Source organism: Eretmochelys imbricata, chromosome 3 (assembly GCF_965152235.1).
Source record: "Eretmochelys imbricata isolate rEreImb1 chromosome 3, rEreImb1.hap1, whole genome shotgun sequence".
In the NCBI taxonomy this organism is placed as follows: Eukaryota; Metazoa; Chordata; order Testudines; family Cheloniidae; genus Eretmochelys; species Eretmochelys imbricata.
The window spans coordinates 79611148-79628530 of record NC_135574.1 but is presented as its reverse complement, the minus strand read 5'-3'; positions in this window follow the sequence as shown (position 1 = coordinate 79628530).

Genomic DNA, 17383 nt, shown 5'->3' with positions numbered 1-17383 from the left:
GGCTGATACCGGGAGCTGTGGGTAAGGTCATTCTGGAAGCAGTGATCTGGATCTGCTCCTGCTTCTCTTCCCTTTTGGAGTTGGGGAAGCCAAGAGAGGACACAAGAGAGGGATGGTATTCCCCTAACAGGTTAAACTGCTACTAAGACTGGGACCATGCCTCAAATGGAGGAGCTCCAGCACAGCAGGAAGTAAACCAGGGGAGAGAGTGGTGGGTCTATGAGTGGTCAAGATACTGTAACAAACTTTTAGGGCCCTGAATTGGGACCCATTGCAGTAGGCAGGCCAGGATCCCCATACCTTGTTCCCCCTACCCTCTGTTGTGACAGAAGTCCAAGGGGACATCTGGGAAGGGCTTGGATTTCTGTGTATGACCTGGCAGGGCCACTCCAGAGCAAAGAGAGTGCAAAGAATTGTGAAGGCATGGCTTGACCTTTAGGCAATGTGGCCTCAGGACTCAGGTGGCCACCTACACATCCCCACAATATAGATCATCCCTACCCCTGCACACGTTAGCCCGCTTGCATGAGCACACCCCTACCTGCGTGAGTTCACAACTTGTTGCCCCCCTCTGACATCCTCCTTCATCCAGACTCTTCTCCTTCTCTGTTCTCATTGTCACCGGACAAAATCACATTTGGTACTAAGGCCCTACCGGATAGGGACAGTGCTGCACAAATCGAGGACTGTCTGACTTTAACCTGGATGAATGGCCTTCCTACTCAGGACTGACCTGCTACATGCCCTGTGTAATCTACATTATTATTCCATTGTTATAATGTTTTGGTATGTTTATAACATTTAAATGAAATCAGTGAATTTCAGTACTCATGACAGAAACTGCAGAGGGTAAAGCCTGGGCTATAGTTCATATGTATTCAAGTTTCCCTACAGAAACAACACACCTCAATCCCATTCAGCACTCTGTCTACTATGCTCCCAGCATGCCAAACTAGAGTGAGCAAACTTGTGATGTATACAAATGTCCCCATGGGATTTTTTTTAAAGCTAATTTTAAAACCTGGTTACCATAGGTCAAAGTTTAAAGCTATGTCTACACTACCATGGTAAGTTGACCTATGCTATGCAACTCCAGCTACGTGAACAACGTAGCTGGAGTTGACATATCTTAGGTTGAGTTACCATGGGGTCTACACCATGGGGGGTCAATGGGAGAAACTCTCCCATCGACTTACCTTACTCTTCTCATTGGGAGTAGAGTACAGAGGTCGACTGGAGAGCAATCTGCTGTTGATTTGGCAGGTCTTCACTAGACCTGCTAAATCGACCACCGTGTTTCGATCTCAGAGCGTTGATTCCGACTGTAGTGTAGACCTGCCCTAATATATGAAAAAATTGTACCACTTGGCCTATGGATAATATGGACATTATGACTGGTAGAGAATGTAAACTCATATTTAAGGAAAATACAAAAGGGTTTATATTCAAAGATAAAGAGTTTATGCTTCCTGCTCAAAACTCAGACATTTACATTTAATTTAAAAAAATCTCTTAAAATTATTAATTAGAGTACTAATTAACATTTCTCATATTATGTTTTTTTAAACATAATTGTACAATGGCTTGAACTGAATGGAATTTTCAGAATCAAATAGTTCAACTAGCCTAACTTTCCAAAAGTACCATGGTAATATCCAGGAAGTACCAGTAGGAACAAACCCCTACCTTTACGCCTATAACCTCTGACTCTGACTCTTCTCTGTAGATACTGGCTGCCAGAATTACATTTTCCTGTGAGATTCAGGAAGGAGGAGCAAACAGACATCTGCCGGCACAGGAGCTAGCAAACAGAGCTGTAAACAGGGGAGTCTGGGTGGGAGTTCTGTTGGAGGAGAAGGTATTTGTATTTGGTTTTGTCTTTGTATTATTTGTATGTGTAGAGGCTTGTAGGGGCTTTGTGCTGGGAGAGAAGCTGAGCCCTGATTAGGGGGTGGGGCTTCTCTGACTAGGGGTCCTATAAAGGTAGCCAGCCAGTCAGGCAGTGGCACAGACAACTGTAGCGACACAGGAGACAGCAAACCGAGCTGTAAACAGGGGAGTTTCAGTGTTAGTTTGAAAGGAGCGTATGTATTGTGGTACTTGTTTGGGGTTTGTTTTTGCTGTGGGTGGTGGTGTTTTGGTGTGGTTTGTGTTTCCCAGGTTAACAGGATTTAAGTGGGAAGGCTATGACAGATACAGAGGCAGCAGTGGGAGTGACTCATGTAGTGGAAGACACAATGAAGATGACTGGATGTGGAAGCTGCGGTATGTACATGATCCTGGAGGGGGCACCTGGTAAGAGTTTTGTCTGCATGAAATGCCGTCTGATAGAGTTGATGGAGGAAAAGATCCGAGGTTTGGAGATGCAGGTGGAAAGTCTGGTTGAGTTTAGAAAGGGGTTCGAGCAGATTATGGAGCAAAGACATGAGGTATCTGAAGGGAAAAGTTTAGACTTGCAGATGGAAGCAGGACTGAGGAATTTTGAGGGGAGACTGGGTGAGGAAAGTGGTCAGTGGAAGCATGTGGCTAAAAGAACTAGGCAGAGGAAAAGACGGGCTAGTGAAGGAGAAATAGAGCTCAAGAACAGGTTTGCAGAGTTGGAAAATTAAGAAGGGACTCAGCAGGTAGTCGCTGAAGGGGCAAGGAAGAAGAGAAGAGCGACTAGTCCTATAGGCAAAGGGGAAGAGACTACACCAAATATGAGCCCCAGGAGGATATAGGATGGGTTGAAGAGGATTACAAGGGAGAATAGGAATAGAAAGAACTTGCAGCCAGAGGAAACAGGAGATAGACTGGAGAATAGCACCGTTACCAGGAAAAGGCAGGTCTATGTGATCAGGGACTCTTTACTGAGAAGAATAGACTGGCCTGTAACCAGAGCTGATCCAGAGAATAGAAGGGTATACTGTCTTCCAGGTGCTAAGATAGGGGATGTAGACCTGAGGTTGAAAAGGATCCTAAAGGGAGCAGGAAAGAATCCCCTAATTATCCTTCATGTGGGAACAAATGATACGGCTAGATTCTCGCTGGGAAGTATTAAGGGAGACTATGCTAGGCTGGGGAAGACACTTAAGGAAATCGAGGCTCAGGAGATCTTTCGTGGGATTCTGCCTGTTCCTAGAGAAGGGCAACAAAGGTGTGACAAGATTATGACTATCAACAGATGGTTTAGGCAGTGGTGCTATAAGGAGGGCTTTGGGATGTATGGCCACTGGGAGGCATTCATGGACAGAGGACAGTTCTCTCGGGATGGACTTCATCTGAGTAGGGAAGGAAATAGACTTCTAGGATGGAGGCTGGCACAACTGATTAAGAGAGCTTTAAACTAGGAATTTGGGGGAGATGGTTGGGAGATGTCCAGGTAATCTCCACGTCGGATTTTAGCATTGAGAGGGAAGAAAACGAAGTAAGAAAGGATACAGCCGTGGGTAGGAGAATGTATATAAGGAGGAAGGGCAGTGTGGATACCAGTCTAATAGGTTATACTGGCTGTAGAATGACCGTGCCTAATAGGATGTGCCTACATACAATACAGAATGTGAGCGAGGCCAAACAGCAAAAATTAAGATGTTTGTACACCAATATGAGGAGCCTAGGTAACAAAATGGAGGAACTAGAGTTACTGGTGCAGGAAGTGAAACCAGATATTATAGGAATAACAGAAACATGGTGGAATAGTAGTCATGACTAGACTACAGGTATTGAAGGGTATGTGCTGTTTAGGAAAGACAGAAATAAAGGTAAAGGTGGTGGAGTAGCATTGTATATCAATGATGAGGTAGAATGTAAAGAAATAAGAAGCGATGGAATGGATAAGACAGAGTCCGTCTGGGCAAAAATTACATTGGGGAAGAAAACAAGTAGAGCCTCCCCTGGGATAGTGCTTGGGGTGTGCTATATATCCTTTGTGCCGGGATCTAATTTGGACATGGATAGAGCCCTTTTTAATGTTTTTAATTAAGTAAATACTAATGGAAACTGCATGATCATGGGAGACTTTAACTTCCCAGATATAGACTGGAAGACGAGTGCTAGTAATAATGATAGGTCTCAGATTTTCCTAGATGTGATAGCTGATGGATTCCTTCATCAAGTAGTTGCTGAACTGACTGGAGGGGATGCCATTTTAGATTTTGTTTTGGTGAGTAGTGAGGACCTCATAGAAGAAATGGTTGTAGGGGATAATCTTGGTTCGAGTGATCATGAGCTAAATCAGTTCAAACTGAATGGAAGGATTAACAAAAATAAATATGTAACTAGGGTTTTTAATTTCAAAAGGGCTGACTTTCAAAAATTAAGGAAATTAGTTAGGGAAGTGGATTGGACTGAAGAACTTATGGATCTAAAGGCAGAGAAGGCCTGGGATTACTTTAAATCAAAGCTGAAGAAGCTATCGGAAGCCTGCATCCCAAGAAAGGGGAAAAAATTCATAGGCAGGAGTTGTAGACCAAACTGGATGAGCAAGCATCTCAGAGAGGTGATTAAGAAAAAGCAGAAAGCTTACGGGGAGTGGAAGATGGGAGGGATCAGCAAGGAAAGCTACCTTATTGAGGTCAGAACATATAGGGATAAAGTGAGACAGGCTAAAAGTCAAGTAGAGTTGGACCTTGAAAAGGAAATTAAAACCAATAGTAAAAGGTTCTATAGCCATATAAATAAGAAGAAAACAAAGAAAGAAGAAGTGGGACCGCTAAACACTGAGGATGGAGTGGAGGTTAAGGATAATCTAGGCATGGCCCAATATCTAAACAAATACTTTTCCTCAGTCTTTAATAAGGCTAATGAGGAGCTTAGGGATAATGATAGCATGACAAATGGGAATGAGGATATAGAGGTAGATATTACCATATCTGAGGGAGAAGTGAATCTCGAACAGCTTAATGGGACTAAACTGGGGGGGTCCAGATAATCTTCATCCAAGAATATTAAAGGAATTGACACATAAAATTGCAAGCCCATTAGCAAGAATTTTTAATGAATCTGTAAACTCAGGGGTTGTACCGTATGATTGGAGAATTGCTAACATAGTTCCTATTTTTAAGAAAGGGAAAAAAGTGATCCGGGGAACTACAGGCCTGTTAGTTTGACATCTGTAGTATGCAAGGTCTTGGAAAAAAAATTTGAAGGAGAAAGTAGTTAAGGACATTGAGGTCAATGGTAAATGGGACAAAATACAACATGGTTTTACAAAAGCTAGATCGTGCCAAACCAACCTGATCTCCTTCTTTGAGAAAGTAACAGATATTTTAGACAAAGGAAACGTAGTGGATCTAATTTACCTAGATTTAAGTAAGGCGTTTGATACCGTGCCACATGGGGAATTATTAGTTAAATTGGAAAAGATGGGGATGAATATGAAAATTGAAAGGTGGATAAGGAATTGGTTAACAGGGAGACTACAGGGGGTCCTACTGAAAGATAAACCATCAGGTTGGAGGGAGGTTACCAGTCGAGTTCCTCAGGTATCATTTTTCGGACCAATCTTATTTAATCTTTTTATTACTGACCTTGGCACAAAAACTGGGAGTGTGCTAATAAAGTTTGCAGATGATACAAAGCTGGGAGGTATTGCCAATTTAGAGAGAGTCCGGGATATCATACAGGAAGATTTGGATGACCTTGTAAACTGGAGTAATAGTAACAGGATGAAAATTAATAGTGAGAAGTGTAAGGTTGTGCATTTAGGGATTAATAACAAGAATTTTAGTTATAAGCTGGTGACGCATCAATTAGAAGTAATGGAGGAGGAGAAGGACCTTGGAGTATTGGTTGATCATAGGATGACTATGAGCCGCCAATGTGATATGGCCATGAAAAAAGCTAATGCGGTCTTGAGATGCATCAGGCGAGGTATTTCCAGTAGAGATAAGGAGGTTTTAGTACCATTATACAAGGCATTGGTGAGACTTCAACTGGAATACTGTGTGCAGTTCTGGTCTCCCATGTTTAAGAAGGATGAATTCAAACTGGAACAGGTACAGAGAAGGGCTACTAGGATGATCCGAGGAATGGAAAACCTGTCTTATGAAAGGAGACTCAAGGAGCTTGGCTTGTTTAGCCTAACTAAAAGAAGTTTGAGGGAAGATATGATTGCTCTCTATAAATATATCCAAGGGATAAATACGGGAGAGGGAGAGGACTTATTTAAGCTCAGTACCAATGTGGACACAAGAACAAATGGATATAAACTGATCGTTGGGAAGTTTAGACTTGAAATTAGATGAAGGTTTCTAACCATCAGAGGAGTGAAGTTTTGGAATAGCCTTCCAAGGGAAGCAGTGGGGGCAAAAGACCTATCTGGCTTTAAGATTAAACTTGATAAGTTTATGGAGGAGATGGTATGATGGGATAACATGATTTTAGTAATTAATAGATCTTTAAATATTCATGGTAAATAGGCCCAATGGCCTGTGATGGGATATTAGATGGGGTGGGATCTGAGCTACTAAAGAAAATTCTTTCTGGCTGGGTATCTGGCTGGTGAATCTTGCCCATATGCTCAGGGTTTAGCTGATCGCCATATTTGGAGTCGGGAAGAAATTTTCCTCCAGGGCAGATTGGAAGAGGCCCTGGAGGTTTTTCACCTTCCTCTGTAGCATGGGGCATGGGTCACTTGCTGGAGGATTCTCTGCTCCTTGAAGTCTTTAAACCACGATTTGAGGACTTCAGTAGCTCAGACATAGGCGAGAGGTTTTTCGCAGGAGTGGGTGGGTGAGATTCTGTGGCCTGCGTTGTGCAGGAGGTCAGACTAGATGATCATAATGGTCCCTTCTGACCTTAGTATCTATCTATTTACCCAGTTAGATTTGTAGCGATGACAAGGATCTTGTGGGGAGAAGGGAAGTAAATTTTGAAATGCCATTTGGAACTGGCCTGGATGTGAAGGCCCCATGATACTTAACATTTAAGAAAAACTTCAGATTCATCCCTTCCCGGCCTCCCCATGCACACACTGAGTGCCAAATTCTCTCATTTCAGCTACATGGCCATGAACCATGATGATTTGCTACAAATTCAGATTCTGCTCTCTGATCACCTCTTGGGGCTTTGTAATGACAATAAGTCATTTAAATCTCAGCCAAAGAGTGGTAGAGAAATGTTCCCTGAGCATTACACCAGGATACTTGATTCAGTATTTCTTCATCTGGAAGACTGCCATTTCATGGATCACCTATACCGCTTCCTGAACCATGTGTTCCTCAGAGGTCTCCCATCTAAATACTGACCTAGTCTGCCAGGCTTTGGTCTATTCCTGCCCCCAAAGATATCAATGGGCTTTGGTTTGTGAGAGCTGACAAGGTCGGAGCATAAAGTGGCATGATTGCTGTCTTTTGTAAGTGTTTGTATTTTAGGGGGAGGTAGGGTGGAGGACATGAGCTCTATCCCTTTTGCGTAATAATTTGTCTTTAATTAATTCTAATTCTCCTCCACTATACCCAGCATCACCTCCATACCCAACCAATGTTTTGAAGGATTTCTAATAGTTGTTAAAGTTAACACTGTAGCCTCCTTGCTGTTTTGACTTCCTAATGCTCTGTTTTGACTTCCTAATGCTCACCTGTATATTGGAATACCTTGCATTTTTCAGATTGGGAAACAAAACATGATAGAGCTGTATTGTTTTGCTTTATTTCCAAGTAGAAATACCAGAACAGTGCATTCTTTCTGTCCCAATTCTTTTTATGAATGTTCTATCGAAGCTGTTCCTGTGTATGCCACCTATCCTGGTGGCCACAGGCTAGACCCTACAATCCAGTAGGAGCAGTGGAATGGGCAGCAGAATCATGTGTATGTTGAAAGTGAATCTCTGATTCCAATGACTTATTGCTTTCTTTGCCAGCCTTGGTGTAAATATTTTTAAAAGATATGGATTCCCTGTGAGTTTTAAGTAGAACAGCAATTAATGCTGGTGCAGAATTTTTCCAGCTATTCCTCAAATCGCTGCTTGATTCATCAGTTTATGTCATCTAGTTGGGGATCTGGTAAAATAAGAAAGATGTAGCCTGGGAACAGAGGGCATAAAGACCAATTTTTAAAATTATGATTTTAATATGCTTGCTTTTGCAGCCAAGTATATAGGATATATACCTTTCTCATGGAGTGAAATGGGCTATTCAACTGATTGCTAATGTCAAATAAATTGAAATAAAAGTATGCAACTAACTAACTAAATAAAGTAAGATGCACCAAGCATTTGCTGACCTTATGTAGTAACTTTTCCCCTTGCTATAAATATTCAATATCTTCCCAGTCAAGCATATATATTTGTTTGCTTGTTTCTTATCATTTGCTAATTATTATTATACACTATTTACCTCAGTGCCCCAATTTCCTCAATCCCCCACATTTCTCCACATTCATGTAGAGGATTATTTTAATCAGAAACATTCTCCCACCATCGTTTAGGGCTCAAGAAGCATAGAGCTGGTGTGAGGATTCTATGTGGGAAGAGCTCTGTGAAAGGGGCATGCATCCATCATCTGCTGTTTGTCCCTGGCCCGCTGAATTGGGAAGAGAAGTGTGTAGCTCCCCTAGCCAATGGCCCACATTTTATGGCAGGGAAACAAGAACAGTTGAGGCTACTGCAGTCTCACAGCTGCAGAAGTAACTGTATTATAACTCTGCCACTCCATGACCTGAGTTAGGTCCAGATTGAGCTAATTGACTTTGGGCCAGTGGACTGGTACCTCAGACAGCCTGGAAGCTGCTCCGCTCCTGATCGTTGGCAGGGAGCAAGGAGCATCTGTCTGTGAAGCATCTGGCAAAGCTACCTCAAGCTGCTGATGTTCTCAGTCTGAGAGTGCAATGCACAACAGTAACATCTGCCTGCTTACACATGCTACGCTTCAACTTAGGGCATGCTGCTGAGGCCCTGCATTTGGGTTGGCTGCCTCCCTGCTCCTGCCCCAGGCATGAGCCTTGTTCCAATCACATTGTGATTCCAGGTGACCTAGGGCCTTCTCTCATCTCAGGATAGATCTCTTTTACCTGCAACTGGGTGAGGGGCAATAAGGAGGTGGAAGTGAACTCACCCTGCCTCTGGCAGAGTGCTCAACCCAGCAGTCCCCACAAACTAAGAGACTGCCGCAACTACCACACATCCTTTTGTCCAGCCAGGACGAATAATATCCCCAAGTAGTTCAGTATGGCCTATCCCACAACCACGAGTACATACATCTTCCCCTAACTGAGGCTCTTTCCCCAGTGAGAGGAGTCAGCCCATAAGATTTTTTCGTCCCTCCATCCAATGCCCAGGAAAACCTTGTTCCAACCCCAGCTGCTTGTGGTTGTCATGGTAGACAGATTTACTGTTTTATATTTTCAAAGCACTGTAAAACCATAATCACAGTTGTCTCTCCAAACCCTCTTAATGGTTCATAAATAATATCACCACCTCTAACTTTTAGGGGGAAAATGAGACAGAGAGTTTAAATCTAAACCACACAGCAAGGCAGTGTCAGAGCCAGAATTAGAACTCATCAGTTCCCAGCTTTTAGGCTTGTACTCAGTCTACCAAACCATGCAGTGTCTCTGAGAATACGTAAGCCATTAGTTCTGAAACATGTGTAAAATACAACACCAACGCCCTTAGATGAAGCAGCACAAGTCCCAGAGAAGTGACATTGTTATCTGTAGCGATGAAAAACAAATATCCAGTGAATAGCCATCTGTGCAAGTTTGGATTGAGACCACTGTGGAACTACTAAACGATGATACTGCCAGATATTATAGTTTGTAGCAAACCATTCATTACATTCTTGGCTGCATTTTCCCTACATTCCTGGGTCCATTTTCACATGTTCTTATCATAAAAGGCTGTGCTGCAGATTTACGAAGCCACGTGCAAAAACTTATTGCATGACCCGAGGCCAGCTGACAGGTGCATGTTTAGAACTGTACTATTTTGATTACTAGACAAAATATTTGTGTAATGAGTCAATACTCCAGTCTTGCCGCTCTCCCAATCCTTCCATGCTTGTTAGAAATTGGTAGCACTCCATATATGAAATGGTTACATTAAAAAATGCTGGCAGTTTGGCATGTTTATAACACAGTCTTGGGATCATGGCAGATATAATAGCGAACCAACTTCCCCTCCCCTGCCCAATATCAGTTCATGTTTATGCACCAAACTTAGGGAATTCAAAGTCATGTTTCCTACAGCTGTAAATCAGGCTGCTAGTAAAAGTAAAAAGGAAAAGGAAAGGCAGATGGAGGTAACAGATTACTTTATATATATATCCTGAGCTATTCTTCATTTTAAACAGCTTATTAACCTCACTAGTAAAGTTTTCTTCTGCTACAGAAGAATATCCCAAAATAATTTATGATTGTAAAAGAACTAAAATAAATGTTTAATACAAGCTGCTTGCCAAAGATTCAAGCATAGGTGGAATGTCACGTCCAGGCTTTCAGGCTCACCATCCGTGGTGTGTCATCCTTGCGATGAGAAATCTGATTTAAAAAAGCATGTTATTGAAGCTTGGGCAAAGTTCAAATGACTCCAAGTGTGAATCCTGAAGAGCTGTTGAATATATGGGGTAATTTTCTCAATGAACACACTGCAGCATGAGGAGACTGAGGGCATGAGCTGTATATAGGTTCAGGTGTGTGCATTGTGTGTGAGGTCAGGTTTGACTGTCAAAAAAACTGCACATGGATTAAGCTTCAGAAGCATGCAACTTAGTGCTTTTATTCCTTTGAGATTGTGCACTCAATCTTTTAAAACAATAACCCGCTGCAATACAACTTTAAGGACACAGGAGAAAAATAAATCAGCACAAGTTCATTTACCGCCTCCCCTTAAAAGACAATTAAGAATCCCAGTAGAGTTTAAAACCATCCTTGAAGTACACAGATGTGCAATATCTTTGGTCCAGTGTGTACATGATCTTCTCATGTATCATCAAGCATTAAAAAAAAAGATGTTTGCTCTTTCATCCAAGCATCACTTGTCATAACTTGAATAAAAAAGGTAAATCTTTTCTAGGGAAATAAGTGCCCAGAAGGATCTCCTACCCTTAAAGGTTCAGATTTCAGGGTGATTCTTGTGAACTTAACCAGTGCATTCCTTTCAGTTAAATGTATTTTTTCTTATACGTAATTTAACTTATATGATGTATCTTCCTATAACATATTAGAATGGAGAAAACAAGTGAATAATCAGCTTTAAAAACACCTTGTCTCTTTTTTGAGAGAGATGTCATTAATAGATCTGCTTCTCCCAGTGCATGTTTATGAGCTGAATAATGTGCACCTGGTTATAACACAGAACAAACATATAGGCACAATCATGATTATAAAGCTGTCATCACTGAACACTGATTTTTTTTATATATCATACACAATCTGCTGGAATTACTTCAAAATGTTATTGCTAGTCTGCTGAGCTGAGTTTGGTGCAGTGAGTGGGATGGGTGGGGTTGCCAGATGCTAAAATTTGATTCTATGCTGCCTTAGCTTTGGTATATATTAGAGTAACCTGAAGATCATAAAGGACTATGTGCTGGTTGAGCATAGCTGGAATGCAGAATGATCTGTCCAGGACTCCAGGTCCTGCTGATGGGGACTGAGTGCTGACAAGGTCCAGTTCAGCCTGGGAAATTCTCAGGTGGTGCAAAGATCCTGAAATGCAACTGGGAATGTGGTCTTCTGTGCCCGTATCTTAGACATACATCTGCTGAAATAATGTACACTCAGACAGTAATTTTCTCTGTTGATTTGCAAGTGTTAAGAGATAGGATGTGGCTGATAGTTTATCTTTACTCAGTATTAATAGGGCAGAATCCAGTAAAAGAAGAAAAAAATGATAGAAGTACTAAATCCCATGGTAGAATAACTAGTAATATTCTTGACCCAAATGAGTTCTCCCTTGACCTGAACTCTAGAGCTGATCAGAAATTTTTGATTAATTTTTTCATCAAAAATGCCAACTTGTGAAAGCCAAAACTGTTTGTGAAACAGAGCTGGGTTCAGTGAATTTCCTTACTTGAAAAGAATGTTGAGGTAAAAAGTTTCTAAACTGTTGAACCATTTCATTTTGGTATTTTTGAAAGAAATGACTTTTTGTTTCAAAATTTAAGTGAATTGCACTGAAAAAAAAGTTTTAAATAAAGATTGAAATCTAAACTGAATGTTCTGAAATGATCAGAAGAAAACATTTTGATAGACTAGAAATGAAAACTTTTTTGAGTTTTTGGTTTGCAAATATTTTTGAGATTTTGATTTTTCTTTGCAGTTTGAGATGAGGAAAAATTTGAACTCCCAAAAATATTCACGTGACAGGAAAGCTTATAGCATCATCGATTTGGTCAGAAGGGACCATCATGATCATCTAATCTGACCTTCTGCACATTGCAGGCCACAGAACCTAACCCACCCACTTCTGTAATAGACCCCTAACCTCTGAATGAGCTACTGAAGTTCATAAATCCAGCTCTACTGAACTCCTGTACTGCATGAACTGAACAGACTTTGATATTAGTGTTACAGAACTGCAATCTGTCTGTACCTATCTGCTTAACAACACAATCTTGGCACAATTGCCTATAAAGGACTAGATTGTGGCCTGCTCACACTGGGGCACAAGACATGCATACATGCTTGTCCAAGGAACTTCCCATCTAATGCTCCCACATAGGGAGCAAGAAACTTTTCAGTCCTTGTGCTTGCACGCAGAGACACTGCACAAGTCTAAGGGCAGCTAGCCAACTCAAAGACTGCGATAAGCCTTAAGCCCTCCACAACTGGACAGCAGAACTGGTTTGCTCTGGAGGAGAAAACACATTGTCCCCCTTTAAGGGAGGCTGCAACAACATTCCTCTAGTATGTCTTCTCTTTAGCATGATTTAGGATGAAGTGAGCTGTAGCTCACGAGAGCTCATGCTCAAATAAATTGGTTAGTCTCTAAGGTGCCACAAGTACTCCTTTTCTCTTTAGCACAATGCCTCCTGGCACTCTCAATTTGTACAAGTGCCTATAAGGCACATTCCAGCTCACAGATTCCTGCCACCTTAAAGGAGAGAGAGGTTCTTCAACAGTTAAGAGATTGTAGAGGTTGTCTGTCTTTGTGCTTACAGTGTTTTATGATGACATAATTCTATTGACTTCACTGAAGTGGATGTAGATTTGCAGCAGTGTGAGATTAGAATCAGGCCTAACTGAATATACACAGTATGAGTAGATTGATTTAATTTTGAAAAAGATGTTGAACATTTGGATGCTTATGGAAATCTAACCTCTATCCCTCTGGAGATTCTCCCTTCACTAAACAAAAGCTCCAAGCCCCGAGGATATGTATTGAAAATAGTCACTTTTTATATCTTGATTCAAATTAGACCGTATGTTCATTCAGGCCAGGACCTTATCTGCACCTAGCAGAATGGGCCCCAACCCTCAGACGTTTTGTCATTACCACATTAATAACAATAAAGCGATGTAAATAATTAAGAAAAGAAAGATCCAGTCCCTAAAATAGTTCAGGAAAACACATTTACCTAGAAAGCAACTAATGTGTGGTATGGCTTATAGAAAGCAGCAAGAGATCCTGTAACTATGAACACAGTCAGGAAAGAGTTAGAAAGGCACATGTTGGGTGGGGGAAAACACTACAGAGTGTAAACACAAGGCAGATAGGTGAAGAAACCTGGATAGACTGCCTGGTCTCTTCCCATCCTGAAATCTTAGCCGTCTCTTCCATATTAAATATGCAGAGCGGTACATGTGTCTCGCGAGGTCCCCCTCTAGAGCACTCCATGTTACTTGGGTTATTTGTGTGGGGAGGGGAGAAAGAGGTAGGCAGTCCACAGCTCAATGTTTTTGTTCCCATTTTCTTTCCTTTCTTTGATAGTTTTTGGAGGGCATGAGGATTTTACTTCTAGCGTCTCTGACTTTAACTGCTTCTCTGCTGAATAGATGTGCCTGCTATTTGTGACACTCGCTTGCGATACCTTTGAAGCTCCAGGTGCTTCCATAGTATATTGGTGTGTTCCACTGCTGTGCTGAAGGTATAACAGAAACCACAATGAAGGGGTTAAAGCAAGCTCCTCAAGGGGGACAAGGGATCTTTACTTTACAGGTAAGTATTCCCATCCTTTCTTATTTCTAGTATTGATTAGGCCCCTTTCGTTGCACACTGCTTGAATATGTTTATGAAATACATATATTGTAATGTGTGCAACTTATTTTATATAGAGAACTTTTTGCATATTGATAAAACACAAAGGAATTTACACCTCAGGTATTATGAACCTTTCCTTTAGGGAAATATTGAGGTCTCCAGATGCTGGCAGTTTTTTCAGAGGGGTGTAAAATGTTGTCAAAAATATTACAGCTGCACACACCATTCAGATGTGCTTCTACATTGGCTCAGCAATTGCAACGGAAATCTTGAGCTCTCTTTTAACAAACCTTATTAGGCATAAATTAAAGATCTTCCCTTCCCTTTCGTGTTAGGGTCCTTTACTCTTCTGTCAGCATATTCATCTTTAGAACTGGCTTCTGTGTTTTTACGAGATGACTGCAAAAATAATAATAATAAACAGCTTCTGACTCAGTTACTAATGGTTTCATCTTCAGTTCCTTTGCGACTTAAACATAAGTGTTTATTTATAAAATGCCTTCAGCAAGGATACATTTTGGGATTTATTTTATGTCACAGATTAAATTATTTCTTGTTTATTCCCTTCACTTGAAATTCATAATTAATGTTTCACAGCATGTTTAGATTAGGAATTACGTTTGCTTCTTTACTTAATTTTGAAAGTAATTTAAAGCGATCTTAGTGAGACTTAGCCTTAGTACTCTCCCAGTACAACCCATAAATCACGTTAAATGTTTGAGTCAGTGAGCTCCGATGTTGCTTTTAAATCCAGAGCTTTGGTAAAAAATATATTTTATCTAGTGCTACAGTAGCTTGTCACCCACCAGTAAATAACAGTGCAAGTTTCACAGTTTTAAACAATGACAAATCAAGAATTTGCAAGGCATCTTTCATTAATTGCATGGTCTCCTAGAATCTGCAAAACTTTTTTGTTATTCTAGTGGAGAAAGCACTTTTGTTCTCTGATGCTGGAAGTTGTTATATGTTTTTCTAATTGGAAATCTTCAAAATGACAGCATATGTGCCCACACACATGTGGGAAGGTGTGCGCGCTGGAACAATTTGTATGGTGGGGGTGCTGAGAGCTATTGAACCAAACTGTAAACCCTGTATATGATGGAAACCACTTCAGGCCAGGTGCAGTAGCACCCCCCAGAACTCCCAGTTCTAGCACCTATAGAGGTTGTACGCATACACTTCAATGGTGTGTGTGAGTGTGTGGCCACAGTAACCTGGCTAAACACTTCTGATAGTTTACCACTTTACAGAAGTATAAAGTATATATATTTAAAAGATACATTTCTTATGTATCAAGTTACAAACTCAATGGACTTCAGTACTGGGCAAAGGTTCAATGTGGTGTACTTTTATTGTACATGTTTTTTCTCTCATTCTTCCCTGCTTCCCCAACCTCCCACCAGAGCCATCCCTAGAACAAATGGTGCCCCAGGTGAGGAGCATCTTCAGCAACTCCTCATTTGTTCAACTTTTGAATACTTTATTTTTTATTGCATTTGTAGCCCATTTCACAACCTTGATGCACAGTTTGCATGCATGATTTATCCCTGTCATATAACACGATAAATTTACATGCTAGGATCTGTAAATCTGTTCTTTATTCATGCCATATATATGCAAATTAAAAAAAATAATTTCCTCTGAGCTTATAGAAACTTTTTAATTTTAAGAGTAACTGAAATGTACTAACATCAAGAAATTGACTTGTGCACCAACATTGGGTGGCCCAGTATTAAATAGCCTTAGAATGTCAACCCTAGTCCTTTAGTTCAAAAGGTTGCTTTTCTTGCCTTTGCCCTTGCAAACTGAAGCACAGCATCAGAGAGATTTAAAGACTGGCCAAGGGCATTTTCAAGTGATAAAATAGCAAGTGATGTCAATCTCTCATCAGCCATGGTCAACTGAAGATATATTTTAAGGAGCCTGGCCTTCAAAAAGCTGCGCTCACCACTTGTGACCGTAACAGGCAGCATGAGCAGAATCCTCATAGCAATCCATGCATTAGGAAAAGTATCCTTCAGCTCTGCATCATGAATGAATTGGATAACTTGGAGTAGAGAGTGCTTCTCATTTTGCAAAATGTGACGGATGTTGTCCAGTTCGATATAGAGGTCTTTATAATGGACGTCGGAACATTCCTCATTTGTCAGCATCCAGTAAAGGTTTGTACAATTGTTCAAGAGTGTTTTTCTGTCTACCAGTAGCTTACTAAGGTCATACAACTCCCTCTGTCCCCCAGGTCTTTTCATGGTGCTTCATTTGTCCAAACCTTTCTTCAGTGGACATTCAAGCAGTGTCAACAAGTGAGCAAAAAATCTCCCTTTTGAATTTTTCTTTCAAGCATCCCATCAACTTATCTCTGCCCTCACAAACAAACTGATGCTTCTTCTGATGAATACGAGTTGCCTTGAAGATCGGCTCAACTCCTAAGTTTTCCACCATTTCTTTAGCAACGGTGATAGCATCTTCAAATCTGTTGTCTCTGTAGGCCACAATGAAATCAAGGCAGCTTCTCATCAAAGTAGCAGCAGTCACAATGTCATTGACTGAGTTTGTAATGCCTTGCTTACAACATTTACTTGGAACAAGATATTTTACTAAACCACAACTGAGACCAGAAATTTGAAGTGAGTAATCTGGTTTGCCAAGCTTTAAGCCTTGTGTGGGATTCTGGCTTTGGCTTTACTCGACTGTGCTAGTTTGAACAGGGCATCGTAAATCTCAGTCATTTGGTACCTTACTGGACTTATGCTGTCAATACGGCTCTCCCAGTGAGTGTCAGTGGCTTCACAGTCACATTTGTAACATTGTCCACGAGGATCTTCCACCTGATAGCTCATGGTGAAAACAGGACGTATATTCTTTGCAGTACTCCAAAGAGAGATACTGTATCTAAAGATGACTCTACATCTGACACAATCAGGTTGAGGGAATGGCAGCTACAAGGCATGAAGAAAGCTCTTGGATTCATCACAAGGATCCTTGCCTGGACACTACTGTTTATTCCCTCCATGTTTGCACTGTTGTAGCCCTGGCTGCTGCAGTCCTGAAGCTTTATTTTATTTTCATTCAAAACATTTATAAACAGTTTGGTTAGGTCTTTTCCAGTAGAATCATCCACAGACCAGAAACAGATCAAATGTTCCTTTGCTTGGATACAGCCATCCTTGTCATCAACAAACCTTACTGTAAATAACATCTTCTCATGGTAACTAATGTCAGGAGTGCAGTCCATTATTACTGCATAATACTCCGCTTTGCCAA